An 8,977-nucleotide genomic window follows, 5' to 3' on the forward strand; every position below is an offset into this window, starting at 1 on the left:
ACCCATTTGTCTTCAGTGATCCCTTCGACACCTCATGATCACACAGGCTGATATGTTCTTCCATGTGGGCTTTGTTGCTTCTGAGCTAGATGGCCACTTGTTTACCTTCAAGCTTTTAAAACCCCAGACGCTATATCTTTTGATAGCCGGGCACCATCGGCTTTCCTCATCCTGGCTTTTCAAGCAGAATTACCTAATGCCACTCTTTGGATTTTTTGACTGTGGCTTCCATGAACAGTGATTGTGGATCCAAGCAAGACAAAATCCTTGACAACTTCAACCTTTTACACAGTTATCATGATGTGTCCCAATTTCCACAAACTGATAATCCACAAACCTTAATGTCCGTGGATAATGATGGTTGCAACATGTTTTCTGTGTGCTATTTTGGGGTAGTGGGGTCAGGGAGGAGGATGAGTTGAGAGAAGGATCAAACCCACTGCCCTCCAGTTGCTTCTGACTCACTGTGCCCCTACATAGGGTTTCCAAGGCTGTCAATCTACTGGAGGAGACAGCTTCCACTTTCCCCTGGGATTTGAACTGCCAACCTTGCAGTTAGCAGTTTTAACATGTATCCAATGGCACCACCAGGACGCCTTTCAGGGAAAGACACAAGCTAAGAATTAGCAGTGTTTCAAATTGTGATCATTGAACCTCATTGGCATCTCTAAATTTCACCCAAAGACTCTTCATTAATTACAAAATCGTAAATGGGGGAAACCAGTTCCTGCACGGAATGGAAAGGTTCTGGAAAGAACGCTTAAAACATACCAAGCCAGGGGGTAGTTGTGACCTCAAAACTCCACAAATATGTAAATAAGGTATCCTTTTAATGAAAGGAAAAAATTGTATCACAGAGATTTGGGAACTTAGCAGTACCCGGAAAGGGAATTAGTTCCCAAGTGATAATTGCTTCTGCTCTGGCTTCTAGCCTCAATGAGCCAGGGAACCAGTCTTGGCATCTAGGAGACACAGGTTTCCTCCATCTCAATGGGAAGGATTTGTATGGGGTGTGGAGGGTGGGGTATATGGCTCCGTTTAAAAAAAAATTAACTGAAAAGCTAATAATTCTTGGCCACCCTCACAGACATCTGGCTGTTTATAATAACCTTGTGTCTCTTTGTTTTAAAACACTGTTTATTTTATCACTGATTGGGTGCAATTGTTACGGCTTCAAAAATAGATAGCACTAGTCAAGGAATGAACAGCAGTTTCAGAAGACAATAGTAAATATCACTAATCAAAATGTTTTAAACGCTTGGGCATATGCTTTAGCCCTGAAAATATACTTGATTTCCTCTTGCTAGGGCAGCTTTGAGTTGTAATTTAGACACTCTGTAATTCAGCATGAACATTCTCCCTGATCCCACGGAAGTTATGAATTTTGATGGGCTACTTTGGTGAGAGCAAAAAAAGCTTTATTTCTGCTACCAGAGAGAGAGCATATACCAGGCAGCGCCCGAGAGGACTGTGTAACTAGCCACACTGGAGGTTTAGGACAATAACACCTGCCCAATGCGAACACTATGGCGGGGGGGAGTAGAAAGTGACAAAAATGAACATTTAGTGGCCTACACTCCTCTTAAGCTATATTATAAGGTAATTAACTTTTATAGCTTTCTGAATTAAGTACATTAGACTAATTAACCGCATATTTTTTGTAATGTACTCTTAAAATTTCACTCCTTTCACTTAAAATTTTGCACAAGATGCTCAGAATTCTAAAGAGGTCTGTTGTCTTGTGGGCCGTGATACAGACAGACGTGTGGAAATCCCAAAGACTGCTAAAGGTCTCCACAGCCAGCAGGTGGCAGAACCAGGGTGAGACCCTTGATCCCTGCCATCTAGTCCAAAGTCCAGGCCGCGTGCCAAAGTTCAATGGTTGGTCCGGGGTCTGGTCTCTTACCCTCCTTGATTTCTGCTTCTTGTAGATAGGCTGTTAACCTGTATGCAAACCCAAGGGCCAGTAAGAAATATTGGCCCCAGGGTCAATTGAGCCAGGAGCCTCCTACAGGTGGCCAGCATGTTTTCTCAGGAATTTGTGAATGCAGATTGTGTGAGAGGCTCTCAGGGACTATGGACGGGCACTCCCAAATGTGGGCTGTTTGACGCAACTAAAATGGTGTATCCAAAGACCTGGTGATGGGGGGTGAGTTTTCATCAAGCCATGAAAGCTTTCTGACCTTCAGTTTCCCATTTGGAAGATGTGATTCTTGAGATGCTCTCCAAATCCCAGGGCAGGGATAGAATCACAGCAGATGAGACATAAAGGTGCCATAAAAGAGTCCCACCTTTTAATAAGTATAGGTACATTCACATAGGACTCCATGAGTGCCCCTCAAGAATCCATGAGGCTAATCTTATCGATGGATCTAGAAGATATTGGTAATATTTATTGAGGAGAAAATCCTCAGAGTCTGCAAATAATCCCTTACCGTTAAGAAACCTGCTTTGCTTATTACAACACTGCTTAAGAAATTACTGCTGGTGCCTGGCTATTTCAAGGTACAGCGTCTGGGGTCTTAAAGGCTTGAAGTTAAGCAAGGGACCACCTAGCAGGGAAGCAACAAAGCCCACATGGAAGAAGCACATCATCCCATGTGATCACAAGGTGTCAACGGGATCAGGCATCAGAAGACTCAAAACAACCATTTCATTGCGAACGAGGGGGGTTGAGGGGTTGAAGTAGAGAACCAAGGTCCATCTGTAGACAGTTGGACATCCCTCACAGCAGGGTCACGAGGAGGATGGGAAAAGCCAGCCAGGGTGCAGTATAGCACCAATGAAGCACAAAATGTTACTCTAGAATGCTTACCTCCCACCCCCCACTATCATGACCCCAGTTCTATCTTACAAATATGGCTAGACCAGAGTATGTACACTGGTAGAGATGAGAGCTCTCAACACACAGAATCCAGGACAGATAAACCCCTCAGGACCAATAATGAGAGTAGCAGGGAGAAGGTGGGGGGATAAAGGGGGAACCGATCGCAATGATACACGTCCAACCTGCCCCACAGAGGGATGAACAACAGAAACGTGGGTGAAGGGAGACAGCGGACAGGGTAAAATATGAAAATAAAAATAATTTCTAAATTATCAGGGGTTCGTGATGGTGGGAAAGGGAGGGAAAAAAGGAACAGGAGGAGCTGATACCAGGGGCTCCAATAGAAATAAAATGTTTAGGAAATGATGATGGCAACATATGTACAAATGTGCTCAAAATGATTGATGTGTGGATTGTGATAAGAGCTATAAGAGTCCCCACTAAAATGACTTATTAAAATTAAAAATAAATAATTTTTTTAAAGAAGCAGTATGGAAATATCTTAAGTAATAGTTTGGTTTGGGGTTTGGTCAAGTCTTATTTAATAATTTCCATAAATACTTTAGACGCATAGCATACTCTAGCTTTGTGTACCTCTTTTTTTGTTATTTAAGTATTAACTATAGGAAATAATAAACTGACTTTTGATTAAAAAAGAAAGAAAGGAAAAGAAAAGTTAGAATCTTAAAGAAATAAGAAAGAAAGAAATTAAGGTACTTTTATTCCAAATTTTTGTTACAACCCTGCTTAAGAGATCAAGCAATCTTCATTCCAGCCCTTGGGAGGCACAACCGTAGAGCAAAAAGGACACTCAATGAAATCCAGGGTGTCTGGACTGCAGTCCTTGGCTTCTCCCTCACCTTTATGTAAGACTTCTTAAGTCACATCTTTGCCGTGCCTCAATTTCCTTAAATGGCAGAAGACGTTTTCATTGTTAACGCTGCTCTGTAAGTAAGTTGATTGAGTATATTATCCTTCACTCCACAATGCCTCCATTTTTGCATCAATTTCAAGGAGTTCATGGTCTCATCCAATATAATAATAATGGACTCTAGGTTGAGAAATCCTGACTTGCTTTATTTCCTCTAGTTTTCATTGTCTACTGGGAGAAAGAAGAGGCTTTATGCTCTTGTGAAGGCTTACAGTTCTACCTTGTCCTGTAGGCTTGCTATGAGTCGGAATTAACTGCACAGCAGTGAGTCTGGTTTTTTGAATTTTATTTGTCTAGGAAAATTACACCCATGCAATTTATATCTATTTTGGATGATGACACTCCAAGTTTAATTAACATTCTTATTCATTAAAGAATTCGAGTCAAATCCTAAAGAAAGTGGCAGTTTGCCAGCACGGTACTAAACAAAGTCACTCCACAAGCAGCTGGAATTTGTAGGACAAATATCTGATGGCACCGATACTTCCGAAACTTGGGAGTCCCAAGTCTGTCAACCGGAAGCATAGATGACTTTTAGTCCTCAAATCTAGGTCTGCAGCTAAAATCAAACGCCGCCTTGGAAACTACATCAGATCCCCATTCACATTTTAAAAATGATTTAAATAGTCAAACTATGGGTCTCTATTCGCAAAATACACATCGGAAGAGAAGACATGAACTTAGACATTTTCTTGTTCTTTGACATTCCTTGTTTTGAGAGTCGGGTGAATGGGTAACAGGCGATGTCCTCGCCTACAGGAAGACTGTCACCATAGTAAGCTAGGGGGCAGAATGAATGCTTGGTTAGCTAGAATGTCACACATTCGAATGCATTTAAGCACAAGGGATGTTCTCTTTTGGGAAAAGACAAGAATATCTCAAGGAGCCCCATGGCAGGAAGTAGTGCCCCACCTCAGGAGGAACAGGAGATCAGGAATGTGGGAAATTCAGACAGGATGGTGTTCTTTGCCCTCAGAGGCCCAGCAGTTCCTCATTTTTGGTTTCTTTTGCACATCTGTTTTGTTCCTGTGAGACCAGCATCCTCTCCTTTAGGGTGGTCATGGTTGTCCAGCTCAGGCCAACACTACTTGCTGTCAAGAGCCCTATATCTATGCCCTCCCTCAATGCAAGAACACTTTGTTCTAACCAAGTGGCACTCTGGGATGCTCACCCTCCCGGCACAATCACTGAAGACAAAATGGGTGCAGAAGTAAATGTGGTGAAGAAAGCAGATGGGTGCCTGGCTATTAAAAGATATAGCATCTGGGGTCTTAAAGGCTTGAAGTCAAACAACCGGCCATCTAGCAGAGAAGCAACAAGCCCACATGGAAGATGCACAGAAGCCTCTGTGATCTTGAGGTGCCACCGGGACCGGGTAACAGGCATCAGAAGACCCATAACACACAAACAAACAAATCATATTGTTGAGAAATAAGGGGGGTCAGAATGAGGGAGATCAGGGCCCCAGAGCCCATCTGTAGACAGTAGGACATCCCCTCACACAGGGGTCACAGGGAAGGGATGAGTTGACCAGATGAAACATGCAATATTCCTCTGGTTCCTTGAGATTTCCTCACACCCCACTAATGTGACCCCAGTACTGCCTTTCACTGTGGGTTAGACTGGAACATGGAATCCAGGAACAGGAATGGGAATAGCAATACCAGAGGGGTAGGGGGAAGGTAGGAGGAAGGGAGAAGTGATTGCAATAATTGGCACATAACCACACACAGCCCCTTCCAGGGGGATTAACAACAGATACCAGGGAGGAAGGGAGACAGCGGCGGTGTAAGATATGAACATAATAATAATTTTTTTGTAATTTGTAAATTTGTAATTTATCAAGGTGCCACGAAGGGGGAAGAGGGAGAAAAAAGAGGAGCTGACACCAAGGGCTCAATCAAAAGTAAATGTCTAGAAAAGAATGATGGCAACATATGTACAAATATGCTTGATGCAATTGATGTGTGGATTGTTATAAAAGTTGTAAGAGTCCCTAATAAAATAATTTTTATAAAAATGATACACACACACACACACCCAAAATAAGAGCCCTATGTCAATTGACCAGAGTCTCCAAAGCCCACCCTCAATCCCCTGCAGGGAGAAAATCCTTCCAGTGTAAGGCATGTCTCACTTCATCAAAATGAAAAACTTTTGTTCATCAAGAGACTTTGCCTACAAAGTGAAGAGAGAGACTATAGATAGGGAGAATACCGGGAGGTAGGGGGGACTATATATCTGATAAGGGTTTAATACCAACAATATAAAAAGAGCACTTACAGTTAAACAAAAAGACAAAGAACCTTAAATAGTGGTGTTTTTTTTTCCTTTAATGGGCAAAGGACTTGAATAGACATTTCACTAAGGAAGAAATACAGACTGTTTCATTCCAATGACCACAGAAAAAGATATTCAACACACACCGCCACTTATCTCACAATAGAAAGTAAACACACACACAATATTACTCAACATCATTAGTTAGCTGGGAAATGCTTGCTGGAGGTGGGGCACACACTCTCTGCAAAATAGTCCTGCTGACGAGCCACATGGAGTTATGCTGATGGAGCCAGAGCCCCGGAGCTGGAGGAACCACCTGGAGACCCATGCCAGCGCTGAGATCCTTCCGCCACCACTGAATCTACAAGACTTCCCACCCACTGGCCTGTGATCTTCCTACATTTGGCATTATTGCATTGCATTCCTCTAAAGAGTAATTTATGAACTAGTATTGGACATATGGGCTAATATTGGACTTATGGGCTTGATCTGGACTGGGCTATGTTTTTCAATATACAATTGCTTTTTTATATAAAGCTCTTTCTTACACACACACTAGTGTCTATGAATTGTTTCTCTAGTCAACCCAGACTAACAGTATATATATATAAATTGTGGTGTGTGTATGTGTATATATATATATATATATACCACAATTTTTAAAAGACACGTTCCAATTCTATGTGAAAAGGTGGGTCACATCATATCACTGTTCTGTTAGGAGCCATGAGAGCAAAATTATGGAGAATGATGCTCTCCAAAGATATCAGGGCAGAGGGAAATAACAAGAGAAAGAAATGGCTTTCACCTTTAGTACCTGGTAGACTTCAGACCAAGGCAAGGGTCCCAAGGGCATCAGGAGCCTCACAATGGCCAACTGGGGATGGAGCACTGATGCTTGCTCCCAAGATCCAGTCTCTTCCTGCCACTCGTCAACACTCAAAGTAGGAAGCCTTTATCTGGAGAAGCCACCCACAGCCTAAAAACTAATTACTATTTAGCGTGGGGGCAGTGGGAGGGTGTTCATTATATCGTTCTGATCTACTTGCTAATGTCCACCAACACTTAAGATTTTATGTTGCAATGACAATTCTGAAATTGTCCATTGGAAGATGTTAGTTACAGAGTTGCAATGAATTAATACAGACCTTCATAATACAAATAGTCCAGGTACAGCACTGTTTAATTGACAATTAGTCTATCTTGTTTTTAAGACAGTTGGGGAAAAGATAGTTTAACTTTGAAACTACAAAACCATTAATTAGCATGGCTTTGCTTAGAAATGTACCCATATTCTGAGGCTACAGTAATGTTTAAGGACATGAATAAGTGTGGTGAGAGGATACACCTTGGATGCACATCTCTCCTGATTTGACCCATGTATTAGTTCCGCATGTACACCATGAAGTGTTCAGGAATTCCCATTTGTGTTTTTCCGAGTTGACGAGAAAAACAAATTTGTAGACACTCATATGTGTATAAGAAAAAGCTTTATATAAAAGAGGAATTGTATATTAAGAGAACATCCCAGCCCAGTTCAGATCGAGTCCGATATTAGCCCATATGTCCAATACTATTCCATAAATTCCTCTTTAGGCTCACACCACTTGCAATGATGCCGAGTGCAGGAAGATCATAGGTCAGTGGGTAGAAGGTTTTGTGGATCCAGTGGCAGTGGAAGCATCTCAATGCTGGCAGGGGTTTCCATGGGTCTCCTCCAGCTCTCTGGGTGTCTCAACCACAGGAAAGGGAAAGCAGAGGGAGACACTGGGTCTGACTTCCAGTGAGCTATTTATCTCCATTTCCCCTCCAAATGAGAACATCAAGCTGTGACCTGATTGGCAGGCTAGACTCCACCCCTTGGCTCAAGTTGACAGGAGATTTTGTAACTGCTACACCATTCTTCGCAAGGTTATCCATAGTTTGTTATTATCTACACAGTTGAATGCCTTGGCAGAGTCAATAACACACAAACATCTTTTTGGTAGTCTCTGCTTTGAGCCAAGATCCATCTGACATCAGCAATGATATCCCTTGTTCCATGTCCTCTTCCGAATCCAGGCTGAATTTCTGGTAGCTCCCTGTCAATGTACTGCTGAAACTGGGATGATGATCTTCAGCAAAATTTATTTGTATGTGATATCAATTATATTGTTCTATAATTTGTGCAATCTGTTGAGACACTTACTTTTTTTAGAATGGGTACAAATATGGATCGCATCCATATTGGTCAAGTGCCTGTCTTCCAAATTTGCTGGTCTAGATGAGTGAATGGTTCCAGTGCTTCATCAGCTGGTTCAAACATGTTAGCGGGTATTCCATCAATTCCTGGAGTCTTGTTTTTTGGCTAATGTTTTCAGTGCAGCTTGAACTTTTTCCTTTAGCACTATGGATTCTTGCTCCTCTAATACTTCCTGAAATGGTAGAATGTCGACTAGCTCTTTTCGGTCCAGTGATTCGGTGTATTCTTTCCATCTTTTCTTTTCTTTTTTCTTTTTATTTTCTTTTCCATCTTTTCTTGATTCTGCATTGTCCACTATTTTTTAAAATTAATTTATTGGGGGCTTGTACAATTCTTATCACAATTCATACATACATCCATTGTGTCAAGCACATATGTACATTAGTTGCCCTCATCGTTCTCAAAACATTTGCCTTCTACTTTAGCCCTTAATATCAGTTGCTCATTTTCCCCCTCCCTCCCCTCTCTCCCCTCCCTCATGAACCCTTCATAATTCATAAATTATTATAGTTTTGTCATAAGTTACTGTCCGACGTCTCTCTCTGCCCTCTTCTCTGCTGTCTGTCCCCCAGGGAGGAGGCTATACTTAGATTCTTGTAATCGGTTCCCCCTTCTACCCCACATTCCCTTCACCCTCCAGGCACTGGTCCTGAAGGAGTCATCTATCCTGGATTCCCTGTGTTTCCAGTTTCTA

The sequence above is a fragment of the Echinops telfairi genome, unplaced genomic scaffold, assembly GCF_000313985.2.
Source record: "Echinops telfairi isolate 266 unplaced genomic scaffold, ASM31398v2 ScPeMD7_3;HRSCAF=10, whole genome shotgun sequence".
Taxonomy (NCBI): Eukaryota; Metazoa; Chordata; class Mammalia; order Afrosoricida; family Tenrecidae; genus Echinops; species Echinops telfairi.